Below are 12,627 nucleotides of genomic sequence, written 5' to 3'. Positions count from 1 at the left end.
AGAGGCAAGAGAAGAAAGTCTGCTTCATTTACACAATGCATGGGGCCAGACCTGTTTCTCTCACACAGGGCAGCTCTTCCAGACCCTGCAAGATCACCACCAGTCATTGCTGATCTGCACAGATGTGTTTCATTCCAGTGTCATCTTGATGATCTGTGTCAGCTGCAGGATTAGTCAGTGGGAAGGGGGCAGGCCCTTCTATTCCTGTGCCACCGACAAAAACCCATCGGAGACCCAGCAAGTAACACACTCACACACCGAAGTGGTCTGACAAGAGCCCCTTCCCCACTAGTCAACAGGTGTGGCAGAACTAGGCTACAGTGGATTCACTATATGGACATTTACACTTAAAACCAAATTACAATCCCTCTCAGCCTATCACCTGCACCCCATCCCTATCTCCAAAGAGAAACCTCATCTACAAAATTCCCTGGCAGTCCAGTGGTTAGGACTCTGTACTCTCACTGCAGAGGGTCCAGGTTCAATACTTGGTCAGGGAACTAAGATCCCACAAGTCACACAGCTTGGCAGGAAAAATAAAAAGCCACTTCATCTGCACTCACACATCAGTTTTTCACTGGAGTCTGAAAAACACAAAAGTTGCCAAGTTCTTTCTCTCTGCTTCAGACTGAGATGCAAGAAGCCACATCAAGGAACCACCAGCTGACAGTGTCCCTTGTGAGAATGCGCTGGCGTTGACGTGCCACTTCCCAATGCTCACAATGCAGAGAGGTCTCAGGGCCCCACAGAGAGTGGATACTGCACACGAGCGGCCCTTCCCATGGCTGCATCACTGCAACTGCTTGCTTCCCCAACAGTCACAAAGGCTCTCATAGAAAACAGTCCTACAGACAGCATCTTTGTAAAAGCCAAGCATTGGAAACAATCCTGTTGTCCTTCAACAGTAGAATGAGCTTCTTTTTAAAAAGTGTGGTTAATTTACACAGTGGACGGGAGGCTAAAGAACAGTGAGAATGCACTCCACACAATAGCATGCATGCAGTTCACAAACATGAAGTTAAGTGAAAGAAAATACTCACACAAAAAAATATTTTCAATAAATCTACATAAAGCTCAAAAACAAGCAAAATCAGATGACATGATTCAGAGATTCATTCTAAGGTGATAAAATTGCAAAGAAAAGCAAAGGGGGTGATTACCAAAAACTCAGGAACATGGTTTCCTTTTGGAGGGTGGAAAGGAAAAGGTTTCAAAAGTAAAGAAGTATGTGGGGGTTGGCTCTTAGAGGGCGGATTGTTCAAGTTCTTGATCTCTGTGGTGGTTATTTTTTTTTCTTTTTTTTTTTTTAATATGGAATGCTTCACGAATTTGCGTGTCATCCTTGCGCAGGGGCCATGCTAATCTTCTCTGTATCGTTCCAATTTTAGTATATGTGCTGCCAAAGCGAGCACTATGGTGGTTGTTTATACAAGTGTTTGCATGCATGGATGCTCAGTTGCTAGTCATGTCCGACTCTTTGCAACACTATGAACCATAGCCTTCCAGGCTCCTCTGTCCATGGGATTTTCCCGGCAAGAATACAGGAATGGGTAGACATTTCCTTCTCCAGAGGATCTTCCCAAGCCAGAGCTCAAACCCGCATCTCCTGCCATCTCCTGCGTTGCAAGCAGATTCTTTGCCATTGAGCCACCAGGGAAGCCCCATATGAGTGTTTGCTTTATAGCAATTCTTCTTGCTGTCCACTTACGTTTTATGAATTTTTCTTTTTTTCTTTTTTGCTGCATTGGGTCTTTGTTTGTTGCGGCATGCAGACTCAGTAGTTGTGGTACCTTCGTTGCTCCGCAGCACAAGGGATCTTAGTTTGTGAACCAGGGATCAAACTCATGTACCCTGAATTGGAAAGCAGATTCTTCACCACTGGACCACTAGGGAAATCATGAATTTTTCTTTATGTGTGTTATATATGCCACCCACCTCCTAAGAAAAGATTTTTGAAAAGCAATTCTATAGACATGTTCTTCACACTTCTAATGATGGGGGCAAAAACCCATTCTGTGGAGTCCAGCAGATACAGATACCATGACATCCTCTCATCACTCTTGTTGTTCCTGCCTCCCCTCATGGCCTCAGACCCGAGTCTTCACACTTCCCTCCTGAGCTGGTCGTATAATAACTCCCATGACCATTGTGGATGCAAAGGGATATTGGTAATGGTGGGGATGGGAGTGAAAGCTGTCTACTTCTACAGTAAGGTCTGAGTTCCTCTTCAGCCAACCAAAATACCAGGAGTCGCAGCAGCAGGGTAGTCAAACAAGACCCTTATAGAGCCTTTCCAGGACAGACTCCCTTCCCCACACCTTTGCTTTAAGCTCCTCTCTGAAATCCCTAGAAAACAGTATCTGATGCACACTTCCTGAGCTTTTTACAGAAGCTAAAACCCCCTCCAAATGGAAGAAATTAACTACCTGATGACCATGAGCACAACCCTGAGACCTACTGGCACCTAGAGACTGATAATGTTAGCCCCTGTGACACTGCCCTGTTACCTCTGCATCAACCAATCTGAGAATTGTCCATGAGCCGATCATATGCCCTGGGACGCCTCTCCTTCACCTGCCCTTTAAAACTGCCTTGCTGAAACCCACTGGGAACTCGGCTCAGGCTTTCTGAGCACTAGCTGTCCCAGACTCCTTGTACGGTGCCCTGAAATAAGCAATGCACTTTCCTTCACCACAACCCGGTGTCAGTAGCTTGGCTTTACTGCCAATAGGTGAGCAGATTCACGTTTCATTCAATAACAGCCGCAGTAGCAGTAACAGTAGCAATCTTCCACATGGATACGGACCCTGGTTGGAACAAGGTTAGAACTCGCTTGTACATCCCAGGTTGGACACACAGCCACACTTGGTCTCCACTCAACTTTTTTTTAAATATTTATTTTTATTTATTTCTTTGGCTGTGCTGGGTCTTAGGTGCAGCACACAGGATCTTCCATCCTTGTCAAGGCATGCAGAATCTTTAGCAGTGGCAAGCGAACTCTCAGTTGCACTATGTCAGGTCTAGCTCCCCAATCAGGGGTCAAACCCTGGCCCTCTGCATTGGGAGCATGGAGTCTTAGCCACTGGACCACAAAAAAATCCCTCCCCGCACTCAGCTTTAGCTCAGCACATGTTTCAACAGTGGGTATGTGGTTGCACGTCTGAAGAAGAGGGTTGATGTTCTGTGCCCAGTCAACTGAGAGAGAGGAGGATAGAGCCTAGAAGAACACTGACCTCTAGAGGAGGGCAGATGAGAGAAGACCTCAGAGGAAGCGAGGAGGAGCAGCCAGTGTGTGGTGGCCAGGAAGCCCAGGAGGGGCCAACTCTTAAAACGTGTTGTTGCGGTCAAATGCTGCACGTCATAGAAGATACATGGAATCAGCCCAGTTTCCAGGGCTGTGATCCCCTTTGCTCTCAGGTGGCCTCAGCCTGCAGTGGCTTTGAGCAGGATTTCAATTCTCTGGCCAGGGAGTGAAATCCAGAGATTGAGGTCAGGCCGTGGCAGTGAAAGCTTGAATCCTCGCCACTAGACCATGAGAGCAGGTGGCCAGTGACAAGACCTGTTAGTTGTGTAGAAATGCATTTCCACAAACAGATGGAAAGTAGTGAAACAAGTAAATTGTTTATTAGGAGGAAAAAGAGTATGTGAATAGACTCACAGGGCTGGCTCAGAGAGAAAGCCGTGCCCTCATGGTACTTTGAATCACTTAGTTGGGTCATTTCTTCCGTGTTTCCTCTTGGCCAGTCATCTTTCTTTGCTTGGCTCTGAGTCGTATTTGCTTTAACTCACAATCCTCCCTGTGTGTGAACATCTCTTAAGCCAAGACGGAGTCTAGTAAAGAGGCCTGTGGGTAGGTTGACATCACCCACTATAGGGTGGTGCCCCTTTTGACCTTCAAAGATCCTTTCTGTGCACGTGTAGCCAGGAAGTTCTCCTTGATCTCAAGAATGAGACATACGTAGTCTCTGTATCTCTTAACTGAATGAGAGGGCTCAGTTCCTCTCTGCCCCTGCCATTACTGTTATCATAAAGTGTCCACCAGAGATAAGGTCCTGGAGGAGGAAATGGCAACCCACTCCAGTATCTTTGCCTGGAGAGTCCTACGGACAGAGGAGCCTGGCAGGTCAGAAAGAGTCAGACACAACTGAAGTAACAGCACCAGAGACAAAAGTCCAGCTATTTACTATCCTTCTGTTGTTATTCCTATCTGGAAGTGTAGACAGGAGGCTGGCTGTAAATGTCTAACCTGGAGCCAATCTATCTCTGGCCTCAAATCCCCCTGGAAAGACCTGAGCCCCAAGAAATCTTTATTGGGAGGATGAAGGTTGAAGATCTGTCTCCTGAAGCTTCTTCAGGCTAGCATGAGGCTCATAGACCTTACCTAGCCAGGGTCACAGAGTTCTTGTTCTGTCTCCTTAAGTGGCCCAGGGTGTCTTCTGTTGTTATTCCAGCAGAATCTGTCCTAAGGAATGGCTGGAATCTTTGCAGTACCATCATCTTGTCCAGGAAAACACTGTGTCCTTAAAAAAAAACAAACTAGACACATAGATTAAGTAGACAGGATCCAAAGACCAGTAAAAGAATTATTATAACCAGGGGTCCAAGCAGGTGTAAGAACTAGGTTACATTTGGTAGCAGTTCTGATCTTGGTTCAGATAGAGTCAGCTCTTGGGTTATTCTGTCCAAAGAAATGGAACCATTTGGAGTGATATAGAGTAGATGTCTACTTCTATTATCCCACTGTGATTGGTATCAGGGTAGTAGATCCAGTTAGAAGTAGTTGGGTGAGTGACCACCTGAATGTTAATAACAAAATAGATCTCATTTCTTTTCAGGAGAATAAGCATGACACCCAGTCTGGACTTGACACTTTGAGGAGACTTGTAGCTGGTTGCCTAGTTTTATCTAAGTCAATTTTAACCTTTGATGTGGCATTAACACATAAGTAACAGGAGCTATTGGTCACTACACATGTCTTTTCTCTTTTTGTAATGTATGATCTAAAGCAATTTTATCATGTAAAAAGTGTCATAGTTACAAGAGGACACTTGAAAATGTAAGGTTACAGCCACTGGCTACCAGCTAGTGTTGTGTCAAGAATGGCTAGGGACGTCAAGTCTGACAGAGCTCATAAAACAAGTTCTCAAGAAGTACAAGAACTTGTCTGAAACACACCCATAGCGTCACCTAGTATCATCTTGGATGTCTGAACCATAGCATTTTTAATTGGAATTTTCTCCTTAATAGCTAAAGCAGATGTCATCATTAATGATTTTAGTGTTTCTCTAGGTATGAAAAGATGCAAGAATTTTGGCTCATAAAGTCTTCTCCTGAAAGCATCTAACTATCTGAAGGCCTGTTCTTCTAGTTTTTCTCAGAGCAGAGAGCACTTCATTCCTCATCTCCACCCTGAACCCCTTCCAAGATGCTGCAGGTCTGCAGTCGCAGTGGCTCATGCTTTAATCCTTGTAGAGGCAGATGGTAAGTGCTGCTGACAAGTGCTAATTTGTAGGTGACAAGGCCTCCTCGTTGTCGAAAATTTGACCATGTATTTGGAAGCATTTCATGATCATTTCCTTCCATGCTAAGGATGCTCATTTCCAGGTGCGGTAAAGATTTTGCTGATAGGCTATTCAATGTGCTCTTACAGGACTAGGCCTTATTAAAAGCAGCCAAAAGTCTCTGGGATGGGCGTCCCTGGTGGTCTAGCGATTAAGAATTCACTCGCCAATGCAGGGGAGACAGGTTTTATCCCTGGTCTGGAAAAGATCCCACATGCCACAGAGCAACTACGCCTGTATACCACAACTACAGAGCCAGTGTGCTAGGGCCTGGGTGCCACAGCTACTGAGCCAGTGTACTAGGGCCTGGGTGCCACAGCTGCTGACCCAGTGTGCTAGGGCCTGGGTGCCACAGCTACTGAGCCAGTGTGCTAGGGCCTGTATGCCGCAGCTGCTGAGCCAGTGTGCTAGGGCCTGGGTGCCACAACTACTGAGCCAGTGTGCTAGGGCCTGGGTGCCACAGCTACTGAGCCAGTGTCCTAGGGCCTGGGTGCCACAGCTACTGACCCAGTGTGCTAGGGCCCGGGTGCCACAGCTGCTGACCCAGTGTGCTAGGGCCTGGGTGCCACAGCTGCTGACCCTGTGTGCTAGGGCCTGGGTGCCACAGCTACTGAGCCAGTTTGCTAGGGCCTGGGTGCCACAGCTACTGAGCCAGTTTGCTAGGGCCTGGGTGCCACAGCTGCTGAGCCAGTGTGCTAGGGCCTGGGTGCCACAGCTGCTGACCCAGTGTGCTAGGGCCTGGGTGCCACAGCTGCTGACCCTGTGTGCTAGGGCCTGGGTGCCACAGCTACTGAGCCAGTGTGCTAGGGCCCGGGTGCCACAGCTGCTGAGCCAGTGTGCTAGGGCCCGGGTGCCACAGCTGCTGACCCAGTGTGCTAGGGCCCGGGTGCCACAGCTGCTGAGCCAGTGTGCTAGGGCCCGGGTGCCACAGCTGCTGAGCCAGTGTGCTTGGGCCTGGGTGCCACAGCTGCTGACCCAGTGTCCTAGGGCCTGGGTGCCACAGCTACTGAGCCCATGCATTGCAGCTACTGAAGCCCACGTGTCTAGAGCCCGTGCTCCACAACAGGAGAAGCCACGGCAATGACAAGCTTGAGCACTGCAAAGAAGAGTAGCCCCCATCCATCACAACTCGAGAAAGCCTGTGGGCAGCAGTGAAAACCAAGCACAGCCAATAATGAATACATAATAGATCATTTTTTAAAGAAAGTCTCTGGACTACCTTTCTTACTCGTCTCTATGGCCCAAGAAAATATTCACTCTTGTTGCTTCTTCTCATATCTAGCCTTACACTATTACAGTCATCAATCTCATACGGAGCTACATGTCATCACTTTATCAGAGGCGCAGTCACACATTTGGTAATGTAAGAAACAATAACTTTATAAAACAGGCAATATAGGTAATAATATAGTTAACAGTATTAGTAAGAATTCAAATCAAGAACTTCTGTTAGGTGCAGCAAAATCACTGCAGATGGTGACTGCAGCCATGAAATTAAAAGATGCTTACTCCCTGGAAGGAAAGTTATGACCAACCTAGATAGTATATTCAAAAGCAGAGACATTACTTTGCAGACTAAGGTCCATCTAGTCAAGGCTATGGTTTTTCCTATGGTCATGTATGGATGTGAGAGTTGGACTGTGAAGAAGGCTGAGCGCCGAAGAATTGATGCTTTTGAACTGTGGTGTTGGAGAAGACTCTTGAGAGTCCCTTGGACTGCAAGGAGATCCAACCAGTCCATTCTGAAGGAGATCAACCCTGGGATTTCTTTGGAAGGAATGATGCTAAAGCTGAAGCTCCAGTACTTTGGCCACCTGATGCGAAGAGTTGACTCACTGGAAAAGACTCTGATGCTGGGAGGGATTGGGGGCAGGAGGAGAAGGGGACGACCGAGGATGAGATGGCTGGATGGCATCATGGACTCGATGGACATGAGTCTGAGTGAACTCCGGGTGATGGTGATGAACAGCGAGGCCTGGCATGCTGCGATTCATGGGGATGCAAAGAGTCGGACACGACTGAGCAACTGAACTGAACTGAATATATCCCAGGTCATCTGACTTAGTTTATTCTGTACCAATTCTTATTTTTCAGGGAAATTATATATTGGCATGTATATATGCTGATGTTGATTCTGGGAAATATATATATTTATATATAAATAAATATATAGGCATATATATATGCTGATGCTGGGAAAGACTGAAGGCAGAAGGAGGAGGGGATGACAGAGGATGAGATGGTTGGATGGCACCACTGACTTGATGGACATGACTTTGAGCAAGCTCCAGGAGTTGGTGGTGGACTGGGAAGCCTGGTGTGCTGCAGTCCACGGGGTCACAAAGAGTCAGACACAACTTAGTGACTGAACTTAACTGATATATTGGTATTGTACATAAGGTATCTGACTTAATTTCCTAATGTTACTAAGCTGGTTATCCCTAGTACAGTTTAACTGTTCACATCATATGCTGCTTCTGTTGCTGCTAAGTCACATCAGTCCTGTCCGACTCTGTGCCACCCCCAGAGACTAGAGTGTTCACAGCATATAAGAGCCTTTAAACTTAAATTATTATAGCCTTGTGTTAACCACATTAATCCATCCCATACTTGTGGGAGGAATTATTTTTTGGCTGAAATTTTGCTTGTTGCTCTGATCAAGCTTGAGTAACAGAGGAAAATTCATATTTACGGCCAGGGTCAGAGCAGGCATTATTAACTGGCCAGGCAAGGGGATACCATCTAGTAATATCAATAGTGTTCTGAACAGCACTATACTTTTTTTCTTCTAGAATCAATTTCCTGAGCACTGCAATGGGGCCAAAAATTAGAGCCTTGGAGTGGAGAAATCCACCAAGGTAACCCAAAAGTACTAAGCATAGGTAATTAGCCACAAACCCAACAATTAGATTTATTTTTGAAACTAGCATAGGATCATGCCTATGCTGCAGAAAATTTGATTCATTTGCAAAGGTCCAAGAAGTCACTAAACATTATAAATGATCATATGAGTCAGGCCCAGAATCTGGGGCAAGCTGCCTGCTTCTGATGTTGTCTTCTTCTCATCCTGGTGTGCATGGAGTCACTCTTCTGTTTGAGAATTATTTTAAGATGATTTTGAGGTCAGTCACCCTCTCTATAGGCCAGTACAGTGCAGGGTTCCTTTGTGAGTGGAAATTAATCCAAGTCAATCCCTTCAGTTTCACTGCGTGTGAGCTAGTTAAGAGTACCTGATAAGGGTCCTTCCATCTAGGTTGGAGACAGTCCTTTAAATTATATCTTTTCCAATATGCATAATCCCCTGGTTGCAGATCATGGGGCATCTGATCTTCATCCAAAGAGATTACTGACACAAGCTCCAGAAACAAACCTAGAGTGTCCTTTTAATAATTCAATTAAACTGTACATTAACGTAACATAACAGCAAGGAAAGTGAAAGTGAAGTTGCTCAGTCGTGTCCAACTCTTTGCGACCCTATGGACTGTAGCCTACCAGGCTCCTCCCTCCATGGGATTCTCCAGGCAAGAGTACTGGAGTGGGTTGCCATTTCCTCCTCCAGGGGATCTTCCTGACCCAGGGATCAAACCCGGGTCTCCTGCATTCCAGACAGATGCTTTAACCTTTGAGGAACTACCTGGAAAATTAGTTTTAGTAAATGCAGACCTCCATTAACAAAACTGGAATTTAATATTCATTGAAACATAATTATTTTCTCTAAAAGTACCCTCATTTCTACCAAATATAGTCAAATCAAGATTAATTTGCCTGAAAGACCTGTACTCTGAAAACTATAAGTCCCTGATGAAAGAAATGAAGAAGACACAAACAGATGGAAAGATATACCATGTTTGTGGATTGGAAGAATCAATATTATCAGAATGACTATACTATCCAAGGCTATCTACAGATTTGATGCAATCTCTATCAAATTACCAAGGTCATTTTCCACAGAACTAGAACAAAAAAATCTTAAAATTTGTATGAAGACAAAAAAGACCCTGAATAGTGAAAGTAATCATGAGAAAGAAAAACGGAGCTGGAAGATTCAGGCTCCCTGATTTCAGGCTATACTATAAAGCTATAGTCATTAAAACAGTATGGTACTGGCACAAAAATAGAAATATAGATCAATGGACCAGGATAAAGAACCCAGAAATAAACCTATGTACCTATAGTCAATTGATCTGTGACAAAGGAAGCAAAACAACTGGTGCTGGGAAAACCAGACAGCTACGTAATTTTAAAAAATTGAAATAAGGTGATTCTTTTACACCGTACACAAAAATAAGCTCAAAATGGGTTAAAGACTTAAATGTGAGACCAGATACTATAAACTCAGAGAGGAAAACATAGGCAGAACACTCTCTGACATAAATCTCAGCAATATCTTTTTTTTTTTTTAACCTCAGAATAATGGAAATAAAAATAAGCAAATGGGACCTACTTAAACTCAAAAGCTTTTGCATAGCAAAGGAGACAATAAACAAAGCAAAAAGACAACCCACAGAATGGGAGAAAACAGTTGCAAATAATGTGACTGTCAAGAGTTTAGGCTCCAAAATTTAAAACAGGTCATGATGCTTAAGATACCACTCTAATGGCAGAAACTTAGATTTCAAATGCAAATACAAAAAAGATCATGTAAGAGAGTCCAACACTAAAATATCAAGTTATGAAAATCTGGAGAGACTATTTTTATATAGAGATTCCTAAAGCATAATTATTTATATGGAGTTTACCTAAAAGCTCTTGTCTTATTTACATTTAATTTACTTATAAAAATTTTATCATACCAAGTTCTTTATTTATTTACATGCTGACAATTTGCAATAGGTATAATAAAATCTTATTTGACATATATTAAACCTAGATAAAATAAAGATTTTATATTTAATGTTGATGACTCTAAAGACATGTCTATATTAATTAGATTAACAAGTCTAAACATTAATACCAGATATTAATTTAATACTGAATATTTTCCAGTTCACACAAACCTGCAATGAATTCTAGTCATTTACCTTCTGTATTTTTCAGAATTTACATAAACACTTAATATCCTTTAAGCCAATTAAGTAGAGCTCATTGACAAATTAATCCTAATAATACCATCTAAAGGTAAAGACAAGCATAACGCACACATACATGTAGACAGACATGAGCGATCGCATAGCTTCCTTTTCTAAACTTAGTCATAAATCAGATATCACAATATAAAACTCACTAGTTGTAAATAACAGTTGGAATAAGTTTAATTTTAAAAGGCTTCTTCCTCATCTTTTGGTCTCAAGGCACAGAGTGAGAAATGCAAGTTCTCCTAGAAGTACTTGTTCCCTCGGGGGGGAAAAAAAGTATTTTAACAAGTTAGCTTTCTGTAATTGCACATGCAAAAAAAAAAAAAAAGCAGGTTTTGCAATTTCAAAACAAAATTTTCTCTAAAGAGTATTGTAGCCACATAATATAAATATATATATATATATATATCTTTTTCTGTAGTCATAGATTCATAGCTAAAATTTAGACCAGATAGTGCTCAAATTGACCCTTGATAACAGGCTGATAAAATAAATAACCCTTGCCCCAGCAGGAGTTATCCCTCTGGGGAGGTGGTATCTTAGTTTGAGAAGAAGAATCTGCAGGAGTAAGCAAACTTAGAGGAGTGGGTGAAGCTTGGTTTCTCCCCTGAGAGTTGGGAGAAGTTAAAAGGGGATTATTTAGAATGTCAGAAGAGTTTTCTGATTCCTCAGGGTTTTGATTATAGGAACTAGACAGATCAGGATTATGATAAAGGGCCATAAAGTCCTGAACACAAGGGGACCGCAGTCCACTTTCCCATCTTGTTGCAATAAAGATCTAATTGTAAGATAGTATTATAAACTAGAGACACACTTTCAGGCTATTTTTCCATCCCCCCAACTTAAATTAAAACCAGGTAATATTATGGTAAAACAAAGTTTTCCCTTTCTCAGTCCAACTGAAAAAAGGGATCCTCCCATGTTGAGCAACCTACAACCAAGAATGGCAGTCCTAGAAATGAAGTCCAGAATTCTAAAAACATCATTAGGACACACTTGAAGGAGATTCAGAGCATCCTCTGAATTTCTTTAGAATCCTGTTGACTGATGGGATTTTGAGCGTCTTCTACTCTCCCACCAATCCCCGATCAGATTCTCGGCTCAACCTGACCCCTTTGAGCCAATGCCAGTGCGTTGCCAGGGCCCTTCTTGAAGGGGATCTGTTATAGCACTGCGATCTGCTTGAACATGCCCGGCCCATTAGACTGTCCATTGCAGCGTGTGGACTGCCAAGGCCTGGAGCGAACGGATCTGATGGATGCAAAGAGGAGCCCCTGGAGAAATTGGAGTTGGGTGCTGTGTGAAATGCCATGGGGGTCAGGACCTGAGGAGTGGGAGGTGGGAATATTCCCAGGGGGGATATTTGGACACAGAGCAAGGTGGGAGATTAAACAGCAGAAGATTCCCAAGTCTATCACCCTGCTTGTTCAGCCGCCAAGGTTTTTACCTTGGGGATCATCTGACGATTTTATCTGACACAGGCCACAGAGTTTGGCAGTGGCCGAAACACAGTTTAGGAATGAGGTCCAGAAAACCCTTCCCTAGAAGGGCTCAGAGACATGAAGTGAGAAAGAGAACTAGTTGTGTGCGTAAGGTGGGAAAGAAAAGCAGAGTGAAGTGTTCCATACAGGACAGAGAGAGAGAGAGAATCCTTGGGCTCCTTCATGGTTGGAAGTCACATTTCTGCCAGCTCCCAAAGAATAGCATCAGCCTTCACCCAAGCATTACTTATATCTGCACATTCTGAGGGATACGTCCTGTCACCCTCAATATGAGGGGAGCTATAATGCAGCAAGTGGAACAAGGTTGTGCCCTGCAGGTCTTGAAAAGAAAGAGAAGCAGACAGCCAGAGAAAGAACACCGAAAGAACACCCTGTGGTCAACTCTGGGGACCAGGATAAGTCATGTGAAAGAAGGACTCTCACCTTTTTACCCTCTATGCTTCCAAATTATTTTAACTTTCACAAGGAGTGTTCATGCATTTGAAATTT

The 12,627-nt window shown here is 43.8% G+C and overlaps 2 non-coding genes across 2 annotated transcripts; one reads left to right on the top strand and one right to left on the bottom strand.

The window, feature by feature from the left end:
- Positions 1 to 427: 427 nt before the first annotated feature.
- On the top strand, positions 428 to 500 carry TRNAE-CUC (transfer RNA glutamic acid (anticodon CUC)). Its single transcript has one exon. It is a non-coding gene; the product is annotated as a tRNA-Glu (tRNA).
- Positions 501 to 1,305: 805 nt separating this feature from the next.
- On the bottom strand, positions 1,306 to 1,412 carry LOC114110684 (U6 spliceosomal RNA). Its single transcript, XR_003586927.1, has one exon. It is a non-coding gene; the product is annotated as a U6 spliceosomal RNA (small nuclear RNA).
- Between the last annotated feature and the right edge of the window lie 11,215 nt (positions 1,413 to 12,627).

Source organism: Ovis aries, chromosome 24 (assembly GCF_016772045.2).
Source record: "Ovis aries strain OAR_USU_Benz2616 breed Rambouillet chromosome 24, ARS-UI_Ramb_v3.0, whole genome shotgun sequence".
Taxonomy (NCBI): Eukaryota; Metazoa; Chordata; class Mammalia; order Artiodactyla; family Bovidae; genus Ovis; species Ovis aries.
This window is presented reverse-complemented; position numbering and strand designations above follow the sequence as displayed.